The sequence below is a fragment of the Ailuropoda melanoleuca genome, chromosome 8 (genome assembly GCF_002007445.2).
Source record: "Ailuropoda melanoleuca isolate Jingjing chromosome 8, ASM200744v2, whole genome shotgun sequence".
Taxonomy (NCBI): Eukaryota; Metazoa; Chordata; class Mammalia; order Carnivora; family Ursidae; genus Ailuropoda; species Ailuropoda melanoleuca.
The window spans coordinates 31087929-31100142 of record NC_048225.1 but is presented as its reverse complement, the minus strand read 5'-3'; the positions used below and the strand labels follow the sequence as shown (position 1 = coordinate 31100142).

The 12214-nt window shown below is 35.9% G+C and overlaps 1 protein-coding gene across 1 annotated transcript in view; it reads left to right on the top strand.

Moving 5' to 3' along the window:
- The window catches only part of CNTN5 (contactin 5), a 1363322-nt gene that overhangs the window by 1052281 nt on the left and 298827 nt on the right, over window positions 1-12214 (top strand). The gene's annotated exons all lie outside the window — the stretch shown is intronic.

The following is a 12214-nucleotide window of genomic DNA, read 5'->3' as shown; positions in this document are numbered from 1 at the left end:
GCCTGAGTCAGGAGTTTTAATCTATTGCCCATGAACAAAACCCTGCACAGCAGTCACTTTTTTTTAAAGATTTTGTTTTTATTTATTCGACAGAGATAGAGACAGCCAGCGAGAGAGGGAACACAAGCAGGGGGAGTGGGAGAGGAAGAAGCAGGCTCCCAGCAGAGGAGCAGAGGAGCCTGATGTGGGGCTCGAACCCATAATGCCGGGATCACGCCGCGAGTCGAAGTCAGATGCTCAACTGCTGTGCCACCAGGCGCCCCAGCAGTCACTTTTTTGTAAATAAAATTTTATTGGCATGCAGCCACACCCATTTTTTACATATTGTCAATGTCAGCTTTTGCTCTGCTGTGGCAGAATAAAGTAGTTGAGACAGAATTAAGTAGCTGATTTGCAAAGCCCAGAATATTTGCTATCTGGTCCTTTACAGAAAAATATCTTTGCTGACCCATGGTTTAAATTAATACATCTATAAGATAAATATCTTTTACAGCCTACAAGCATTTATATTGTCCAAAATGCCAACCAGGTTGCATGTAAGAATTGGGAAAATCTACTTCAAAAATATCTACAATTTCATCTTTACTTCTAAGGATCATAAATTGTATCTACTTTTCATATTTGCTTTTATAGGATATATTATGCATAATATAATGGGCAAGTGATAGTATTCTTATTTCCTAGATGAAGACAGTAAAAAAAAAAAAAAAGGAATACTATAATCCAGGGCATTGATATAAGAAAATTCAGATGCTTTCAATATGAAATTATCCAAATTGCATATTTGGCTGAATCCACCAAGCAGCTACAACTGTCACTGTATCTCAAGATCAGTTCTCCTAAAAAGCCTTCAAAGGAACTCTTAAAGAATAGCCTGAAATATTAATATCTGAATTCAACCTGCTTTTTCTTTCCTTATCTCTAATAACTCCTTTAGGATTTCAGCAGTCCAAACTTATTGAATCTACCATGCACATTTTATTCATTAATTTATTCAATTAATGTTTATTAAGTGCCTATTATTGCTCTACATATTAGCAATAGAGCTTTCAAGGAACTCATGATCCATTGGATTAGATGAAAAACAAATTCCACATTAGAGCAGAGCATCCTGTCTGCTTTGATAAAGGCATGCGCAAAGAATTATGGGAGCAGAGTCTACTGCATTCTACTGGGATGATTCAGGAAGAGATTTCCAAAGATTTCCTTAAGCTTTTCTTTAAAGGCTAAAGAGGGAAAAGCATCCTGGTAAAAAGACATAGAGTCATTTAGAAGTTTGTAAGATTGAAACACTAGCACTGGTTTGTTTATTTTTAGGTCATGGGTATTATAGTTTGATGAAACTCACAAACTGTTCATGATTTCTTATTACATAATTAAGTCAACTGTCTAGCCATAGGAAAAAAATTGTCGCTTATGTACCACAGTGAACAATAATTAATATTCAGATCATATCAGTTTGATTCAATTTGAATTATATCAGTAATATTTATATCATATCAGTTTATCCTCAAAAGTATGAAGTGATACTAGTGTGTCTCTACAGACAAAAATCTGAAACTGAAAGACAAGTGCTCAACCAGAACCTTTCCACTCAGAACACAAAAAAATGCAACGAGTGCCTGTTACTCTTAAGGCTGTTTGGGAAAAGTTCCAAATCTTTCTGTGTGTTGAAAAAATGGCCCACACCTAAATTGTCACAAGATTTACAGTTTGAGACAGAAGCGCCTATACGGCTCTACGCTACCACACCCCTCCCCATCCTAGCTACTTGATTCATAGCAGTAATGATTATTTCCAGGAAAATAGAAAAAAAAAATGACTTCGCCCAATATTACTGGTTTACTTTAAGAGAGTACGCTACTAAGAAACAAGGTGTAGGCTCACCTTGTCACACATAATTTGATATACACTGTAGGCCAGGTAAGGACAAACCTGCCCAAAGCATGCATCATTTTGGATAGAAAATAATCAAGATTGTAAATTAGAAAAAGAAACTGGGCCAGCTTGCTACTCTGGTATATATTTCTGACAGTTTGGGAAGGTGTCTGGAAGAATTTGGCCTTTCACCGTAGCCAATATTTAGGGTGGTGTTCTACTCTGCTCCTGATTTTGCCTGGGTAGTCCCAGTTTATGTCTGTACCACTGGGACAATTAGAACAAGCTCTACCTCACTTCGAGAAGTAGCTTGATTATTACATTTTCACCCAATTTGTACTTTTAAATCTGTTGCCTTTGACATAGATCGTTTCTCCTCACGCATCAAATTCTGTAGAAAGTAGAAAGAATCTTGACTAGCATTTCCACTTGATTGGCAACTGATACAGAATAACATGATACATGAATATTCTACTGTATCCATGGTTTGTATTTGGAATGTTCTCTTTTCAGGAGAATGGATTTCTGTTGGAAGCTCTATAACCTGAGCTTCACCCATTGGAATAAGTAGAGGCTGACACTTTTTACCCAAATTGCTGATATTCACAGAGTACTGAAAATACAGGATTTTTCCTGTTTTTCACTTCCTTTTGGAAAGTGTAATTATGGGAATATTTTACATGTTCAGTTAAATGTTAGATTCAATGGTGAACCAATTTCCAAGACAACCTTTCAACCTCTCTAGTCTTATTTTTTTTTTGTCAAATCATTACAAAATAAGTGCTAATATAGGTGGTAGGCATAAATTTAAGTCATATATTTTATTATTTATAATTCAGACAAAATTATAAACATAATGCAACAAATAACATAAAGAAATCCATGGTGGTAAAATAATAAAAAGTGGCTCAGTCGGTTAAACCTCCAACTCTTGGTTTCAGCTCAGGTCCAGAGATCAAGCCACAAGGGACATGGGGCTCCACACTCAGCAGGGAGTCTGCTTTTCTCCCTCTCTCTCTCCCTCTCCCTTTTCCCCTCTCCCTTTTCCCCTCGCCCTGGCTCACACGTGCATGCACTCTCTCTCTCAAATAAATAAATCTTGAAAAAGACCCCAAAATTTTAGTAATAATTGAAACTTAGAAAAACTGCTTATTTACTCGATAGTCTTTTGTATTTTGTTTATAATACACGGTATTCTATATATGGTATTTTATTTTTTTTAAAGATTTTATTTATTTTTTTACCTGAAAGCAAGTGAGAGTGAGAGAGCACAAAGCCAAGGGAATGGCAGAGGAGAGGCAGAAAAGAATAAAATCACATATATGCCTATTTTTAATGAATCTATTTCTTCGGTAAAAAAGTATTTTGAAGAACAGCTACTGAAACAGATTCTTGGATTTAACATGGCAGCGTTCCCAACAAGTTTACAGCACCATAAAGATGAAGTGGCAGACACAGGACATGCTGCTCACATTTACCAATTTTCTGGCTTTTAAAGAAATGTTTCAGGAATATAAGGCCTTAAAAGAAGGAAAGGGATTGGATTTAAGCAACTGCTTAGTGGTGGCTTTGTGTAAATCTCCTTCAATAACAGTTTCCCAGAGGCCCCAGTATACAATGTTGGTGTGTCAGCATTTGGAAGAACCCAGCATCTCCAACTGTCAGTGGCCCAGCAGGCTTTGCATGCCCCACCTGGCTTTTTGTGCACTCACAGCTTTCAGTTTCAGTCTTGCAGTCTCAAAAGGGGTTTTTAACTATTTGGGAGATTTATCAAGGGTGTTACTCAAGCCAGCTGCCCCTCTTGATATTTCTGAAGCATCTTCTATCACAGCTAGTCTTGGCTGTAGGAGTCAACTGAGAGCTGTCCTTTACCTAAAGCTATGCATGAAAATCAATTCCTAGTATTATATTTGTAGTTCGTGAATTACTGTCTCCTGCAGGTCTTGACATAGTCCCACTGTTTCTATAACTGTCTTTTAAGAATTTTTGGAGGGCACCTGGGTGACACAGTTGATTAAATGATTGACTCTTGATTTTGGTTCAGGGTATCATCTCAGGGGAGAGACCAAGACCCATGTTGGGCTCCACGCTGAACGAGGAGCCTGGTTAAGATTCTCTCTCTTTCTGGGGCACCTGGGTAGCACAGTCGTTAAGTGTCTGCCTTCGGCTCAGGGAGTGATCCCGGCGTTCTGGGATCGATCCCCGCTTCAGGCTCCTCCCCTGGGAGCCTGCTTCTTCCTCTCCCACTCCCCCTGCTTGTGTTCCCTCTCTCACTGGCCGTCTCTCTGTCAAATAAATAAATAAAATCTTAAAAAAAAAAAAAAGATTCTCTCTCCTTCTCCCTCTGCCCCTCCTCTCTCACACTCTCTCTCTCTCAAAAAAAAATAATAACAACAGTAATAATAATAATAAATTTTTTAAAAGAATTTTGGAAAAAAATATTTTATAGATGAATAATCAAGCTAACCTAGCAGATAGAATTTTGGAATAACTCACAAAAGATCAGAGTACTATGTTCTGTGTGCTTTTTAGCTGTTAGTACTATAAAAGCAAAAATGCTTTCTATGTTGGTGTTTCTATTTTACTGGGACCCATGAATGTATGCATACGCTGGACTAAAAGCATAGTCCAGGATAAAAGCTATCCCTTTCTTATAGTGTGTTGTGTTTCCACAGGTTTGTTTAAACCCTGTCTAAATCAGTTCATTAGGTTTTCTGTTGGGGTAGGGGCTCTGCAGTTTCTTCACCCTGTCAAAATCTTCTTACCAAGGTGGTGTTCCACTGGTCTAGCTCAGTTCTAGTAGGAGAAAACAAACAGCTTTCCTGTTAATCTGTCTACTTTGATTTAGTACCATGTTTGACAGAACATTACTGACCAAAAAACACGGATGTCACAAATCTTTTTAAAAAGAAGAAAATGTAATAGTTCAGTTCCCAATGTGTAATATATATATTACACATATATATATATATTTTACATATTTATATATATGTAAAAATAAGTCTGTACTGACTTTTCACTTGGCTCCTATAGTCTTAAAGAATGAGCTAGAGGCTCTGCATGTTTCTGTACTGATGTGCTTATTAAATACTTTTGTACCATGAAAAATAAATAAAGAAATGAAAGTAGGGAGAGATTAAGGGACTAATGAAGGGAACAAATAGTTGCCAGGAACTTGTTTTAGGCACTACTGCAACTACTAGGTACTTTACATGCATTAACTTACAATAACCCTCAGAAATAAGTAATCCTGCTTGACAGATGGGGAAACCAAGGCCTAGAAAGTTGAAGGAGCTTGTTACTATATGTCCCATTAATAATAAGCTATAAAAGCAGATTCCACCTTAGAACTGGCTGTAGCACCAGAATTTGGCCTCCAACTATAAGCCTCTGAGTGAAATATTGAGGAGTTGAGCTAAGGCATGGGATAAGAATGGGTGGAGAGTAGTTAATTCCTATTACTCAACTTTTATTAATATTAGAGACAAACGAAAATCTTCACCATTAGTTCTCATTCTCTGTTTTTCTTTTCTCCAGAGTTGTGTTTTTCTATATTAGGTGTGATTTAAAAAGTATTTTAGCTACTGGGGTGCCTGAGTGGCACAGTTGGTTAACTGTCTGACTTTGGCTCAGATTATGATCTCAGGGTCCTGGGATCGAGCCCCATGTCAGGCTCCTCCACACTCAGCAGGGAGTCTGCTTGTTCCCCTGCCCTTCCCTCTTCTCTCTCTCTCAAATAAATAAATAAAATCCCTTAAAAATTTTAGCCACTGAAATACACTAAATATTTACCATAGAAGATAATACAAAATTATATATTCCTGATTGAAAATTACATACATGAAGAAAATTTTTTTCAGTCCTATTTCTTTGGAAAATGTATCTCACCTTGAGTTTTGTTGTTATGACAATGATACTATATATATATTCACAGTTGATTGAAAATGAAGTTCATGTTAATGCATGAGCAAAAGATTGAGGAGATGCTGTTATAAACAGTATTTATAACCAGCATATCATCATAGTAGCCAATTGAAATAGGAATTACCATATATAGCTTACAGACGAGACTCATTAAAGTAACTCTCATGATCACATATTAGAGCAAGGACAGGGTAGCATTGGATTTGAACCTACATTTACCACCAATTGTATATCTTTCCAGGATACCATGTTACCCCTCACTGGCCCACAGATGAGAATCCTAATATTGATAATGATTTGTGTGCTTAAATATGTTGAATCTTCAACACTTTAAAATACAGGAGCAATGAAGGAGGCCAATAACAATTAGCATGTATCAATAGGGGTTTTGAGAATTTCTAATGGGAAGAGATAATAAGCAAGAGTTTCTTTATGCACATCTGCTTAGTGTTTTTAAAAATGTCACCTGGAGACTGATCTCAAGCTCAAATGTATTACATAAATAGTTGTCAATATGCACTGCATCTGGTGAGAGCGTAACAGCGTCTGGATTTAAAGTACCATTCTTTTACCCCCTAAAATAGGTGGCCTAACAAAAGATAGATCAAGAAGTTACTAGTTTTTTGTTTATTTAATTCTAGGGGCCTATTATAGGCCATTTTTTATTCATAGAATTGTTGGTAGAGTGAATTTGACTATTTTAATTGCATGTCTGTCTCATCTACTAGATTTTGAGCTGACAGCAAACACACACTGTAACAAATTGATATCCTCAGTGTTAAACATTGTGCCAATAGTGGTGTCCAATAAATATTTGAAGAAGAAAAGGAAGGAGAAATTATTTCTTTTTAATTTCATTCATCAATTGTTGGTTCCTATGACAAATTCATTGTGGAATAAGGACTCTAAATTAGGCCAATTTTATAGAGTAATCTAAAATATGTTTGAAGAAATGTTGTTTTGATTTCTAATTTTTCTTGTTTCCTAGATGACACAATCTAATAATCCATTCTAATAATCCATTCTTTCCTAATTTCTCATTTTAGTACCTTTTATATTTTATTTATTTATTTATTAAAGATTTTATTTATTTTTTTTGACAGAAAGAGAGAGACAATCAGTGAGAAAGGGAACACAAGCAGGGGGAGTGGGAGAGGAAGAAGCAGCTCCAGCAGAGCAAGGAGCCCAATGCGGGGCTCCATCCCAGGACTCTGGGATCATACTCTGAACCAAAGGCGGACACTTAATGACTGAGCCACTGAGGCACCCCCATTTTAGTAACTTTTTAAGATCTCTTTTCAATTTGTATTTAACTCCCATTAGCTGCATCTACCAGCATGAATTATAGTGCATTAAGTGACATATCAAATATAACTAACCTAAAATAAAAACATAAAAATATACATATATAACTAACCAATATCCTATAATTAATTTTATATGTGGGTCAGTGTTATGTCTAAAATAAATGTATCTGTCATCAACTTTGCTTTTGATAATCTTGTTATCTAGATGGGGTGTCAAACTATAAACAACTAAAAAATCCAATAGCAGTTTAAGTCAGCAACAGGAGTAACAAGTTACTATGGTGATTATTTTCCAAGTGATTAAGAACTAAACATGTCCAGGGGCGCCTGGGTGGCACAGCGGTTAAGCGTCTGCCTATGGCTCAGGGCGTGATCCTGGCATTATGGGATCGAGCCCCACATCAGGCTCCTCTGCTATGAGCCTGTCTTCCTCTCCCACTCCCCCTGCTTGTGTTCCCTCTCTTGCTGGCTGTCTCTATCTCTATTGAATAAATAAATAAAATCTTTAAAAAAAAAGAACTAAACATGTCCAAAGAAGGTATGGATGACTCCCTTTTGAGTTTAGAGTTAATAAACCTTATATAATTTAGACTAAATGGTGAATTATTAATATAACTAAAAGAGACAATGAAGAGAAGTAGAACATTCCACATGGATTTAAAAATTTGAAGAAGATACATGGTGTGCATGGGAGATAGCACACCTGTATACTTAGATTACAAGGGTCATGAGTAGTATGAAATAAACTGGTAAAGTAGAATAGGAAAGTATACAGAAAGTCCTAATGAGAAAGTAGAGTTTAATATTGCTTTTGTATCTTACAATTCCTATCAGTATTTTTAGCATATATGACAGAAAATTATAAAGGGAATGGCTTTAGAAGCAAGTCAGAATTAATATTTGAAGATCACGGTGGTAAGATTTTTGCTTGACAGCTCCTAGGCTTGAAGTTGAATCACAGAGTGTGTTCAAACGTCTACAAATTCTGACTATGCCAAAGTAAGGCTCCTTAAAGACCAAACTATATTGCCTGGAAGACCAATGGACTACTGAAATCAAAATGCCAGTTTAAATACCAGTAGAAGGCAAAACACATTACAAATGCAATAAATGCTTCTAATTCATTTTTGAATCTGCCAGAGTGGAATGAGAGAAATGTATGCTGTCTGAAGTCAGAAATATCTGACTTTGAAAGTGGTTACTATCCCTTACTAACTGTTTGACCTTGGGTAAATTTTTTTAACCTCCCTGAACCAAAGTTTCCCGATTCATAAAATTAAATGTTTGTTTTAAAGATCAATGTTACAGGGATTAATTGATAATGTAGCTCAATGCCTAAAACTAGAATTTAATAAATGAGAGAGTTCTTTTTCTCTTGCTCCTTCTCCTCCCTTCTAAACTGGTAGGTTTTGGACATCCGTTGTCCCTTTAGACCCATTATTACAGTATTTGTGTGCATTTTCCGTCAGTATACCTTTTTTTCTTTCTTGTGTTATCATATCCTGTGGCGCTGACTTTAGATTTCCTCTACCACAATATAAACTCTTAAAAAAAAATGTAAGACATAGATGCTTCTATATACCGAATAACTTCTAAGACTAAGAAAGGATGAAATAGTATGAGATGAATGAATCAATGATCAAAGTCCTCATGATCACAAAGTAAAGTGTTATTGCTTTATTTCAAAAAAGTTCCTAAAGAGAAACAATTCATTCAGTTCAATATTTTTTCATAGTGATTGTTTTAGTTGTTTAAAACTGAGTATTTGTGGACAAATAGTCACTTTTTTTCAGTATTTTTATTTCAAAAATTAGCCAGTAAAGACACTGTTCTGTATCTTATAGATTTTAAACAATTACATTATCTCTTTCTTGATAAAGTAATTTTTCTCTGGTGGTTTTGAAACATTTTTAAAAGTTTTTGAACATATTAATTCTTTCAAAGAACCAACTTCTAGTTTATTTGATCTGCTCTACTGTATTTCTAGTTTCTAATTCATTAATCTCTGCTCTAATCTTAAATATTTCTCTTCTTCTACTTGGCTGAGGCTTTACTTGTTCTTTCTCCAGTTCTTTAAGGTATAAAGTTAGCTTGTATATTCAGGATTTTTCTATTTTTTTGAGTGAGGCTTGGATGGTTATGTGTTTCTCCCTTAGGATCACCTTTGCAGTATCCCATAGGTTTTGAACCAATGTGTTTTCATTCTCATTGGTTTCCATGAATTTTTCAAGTTCTTCTTTAGTTTCCTAGTTGACACATTCTTTCACATGATGATCTTTATGGTCCAAGTGTTTGAATTCCTTCCAAATTTTTTCTTGCGATTGAGTTCCAAAGCATTGTGGTCTGAAAATTTGGGGTCAATAATCTCAATCTTTTGGTATCTGTTGAGACCTGATTTGTGACCCAGTATGTGGTCTAGTCTAGAGAAAGTTCCATGTGCATTTGAGAAGAATGAGTATTCTGTTGTTTTAGGGTGGAATGTTCTGTATATATCTATGAAGTCCATCTGGTCTGGTGTGTCATTCAAAGCTCTTATTTCTTTGTTGATCTTCTGCTCAGATGATCTGTCAATTGCTGAGAGTGGAGTGTTGAGGTTTCCTACTGTCAATGTATTATTAGCAATATGATTCTTTATTTTGGTTAACAGTTGGTTTATGTAGTTAACTGCTACTATGTTGGGGACATAGATGTTTGCAATTGTTACATCTTCTTATTGGATAGACCCTTTAAAAATGATATAGTGTCCCTCTGTATCTCTTACTACAGTCGTTAGCTTAAAATCTATTTTGTCTGATATGAGAATTGCTACCCCAGTGTTCTTTTGAGGTCCGTTAGCATGAAAAATTGTTCTCCATTCCTTCACTTTCAATCTGGACGTGTCTTTAGGTTCAAAATGAGTCTCTTGTAGACAGTATATGGATGGGTCATGTCTTTTTACCAATCTGGAACTCTGCCATTTCATGGTAGCATTTAGGCCATTCACATTGAAAGTGATAAACTACTGGCCAAACGTACCCAAAAGAAAAGAGAAAGGATCCAAATTAATAAAATTATGAATGAAAGGGGAGACTAACTACCAAGGAAATAAAAACAATTATTATAAATTTTTATCAATAACTAAATGCCAATAAATAAACAACCTAGAAGAAATGGATGCCTTCCCAGAAACCTATAAACTACCAAGACTGAAACAGGAAGAAACTGACAATCTGAATAGACAAATACCCAGTAATGAAATTGAAGCAGTGGTCAAAAACCTCCCAAAAAACAAGAGTCCAGGGCCTGTTGGAGTCCCAGGGGAATTCTACCAAACATTCAAAGAAGAAATAATACCTATTCACCTGAAGCTGTTGCAAAAAATACAAACAGAAGGAAAGCTTCCAAACTCATTCTGGGGCTAGCATTACCTTGACCCCAAAACCAGGCAAAGACCCCATCAAAAAGGAGAATTACAAACAGATCTCCCTAATGAATATGGACACCAAAATTCTCAACAAGATCTTAGTCAATAAGACCCAACAGTACATTAAAAGGATTTTCATCACCACCAGATGGGATTTATTCCTGGGATGCAAGTGTGGTTCGATATTCACAAATCAATCAGTGTGATAGAACACGTTAATAAGAAAAGAGACAAGAATCATATGGTCCTCTCAATTGATGCAGAAAAAGCATTTGACAAAATACAGCATCTTTTCCTTATAAAAACTCTTCAGAGTATAGGGATAGAGGGAACATTCCTCAATTTCATAAAAACCATCTAGGAAAAGCCCACAGCAAATATCATTCTCAATGATCAGAACAGAACAAGGATGCCCACTTTCACCACTATTGTTCAACATAGTATTAGAAGTCCTAGCATCAGCAATCAGCCAACAAAAAGAAATAAAATATGTTCAAATTGGCAAAGAAGAAGTCAAACTCTCCCCCTTCTCGGATGACATGATACTTTATGTGGAAAACCCAAGAGACTCCACCCCCAAATTTCTAGAACTCACACTGCAATTCAGTAATGTGGCAGGTTACAAAATCAATGCACGGAGATCAGTTGCTTTCCTATACACTAACAATGTAAGTGTAGAAAGAGAAATTAGGAAATCAATTCCATTTACGATAGCACAAAAAACCATAAGGTACCTCGGAATAGACCCAACCAAAGAGGTAAAAGATCTATACTCCAGAAACTACAGAACACTTATGAAAGAAATTGAAGAAGACACAAAAAATGGGAAAAATATCCCATGCTCATGGATTGGAAGAACAAATATTGTTAAAACGTCTATGCTGCCTAGAGCAACCTATACTTTCAATGCTATCCTAATCAAAATAGCAATGGCATTTTTCAATTGTTCCTGGAACAAACAATCTTAAAATTTATATGGAACCAGAAAAGACCCTGAATTGCCAAGGAATTGTTGAAAAGGAAAAACAAAGTTGGGGGCATCACGTTGCCTGATTTCAAGCTATATTACAAAGCTTTGATCACCAAGACAGCATAGTACTGGCAACAAAACCAACACATAGATCAGTGAAACAGAATAGAGACCCCAGAAATGGACAGTCAAAACTCTACGGTCAACTAATCTTCAACAAAGTAGGAAAGAATGTCCAATGAAAAAAAGGCAGTCTCTTCAATAAATGGAGCTGGGAAAATTGGACAGCTATGTACAGAAGAATGAAACTCAACCATTCTCTTACACCATACACAAAGATAAACTCTAAATGGATGAAAAAACCTCAATGTGAGACAGGAATCCATCCAAATCCTAGAGGAGAACATAAGCTACTAGTAACCACTTCGACATTGGCCACAGCAACTTCTTTTAAGACACGTCACCAAAAGCAAGGAAAACAAAATCAAAAATGAACTTTTGTGCTTTATCAAGATAAAAAGCTTCTGCACAGCAAAGAAAACAGTCAACAAAACTAAGAGGCAAACCACGGAATGGTAGAAGATATTTGCAAATGACATGTCAGATAAAGGGTTGGTATCCAAGATCTATAAAAAATTTCTCAAGCTCAACACCCAAAAAAAAAAAAAAACAAATAATCAAGACAAAAAATGGGCAAAAGATATGGACAGACATTTCTCCAAAGAAGACATA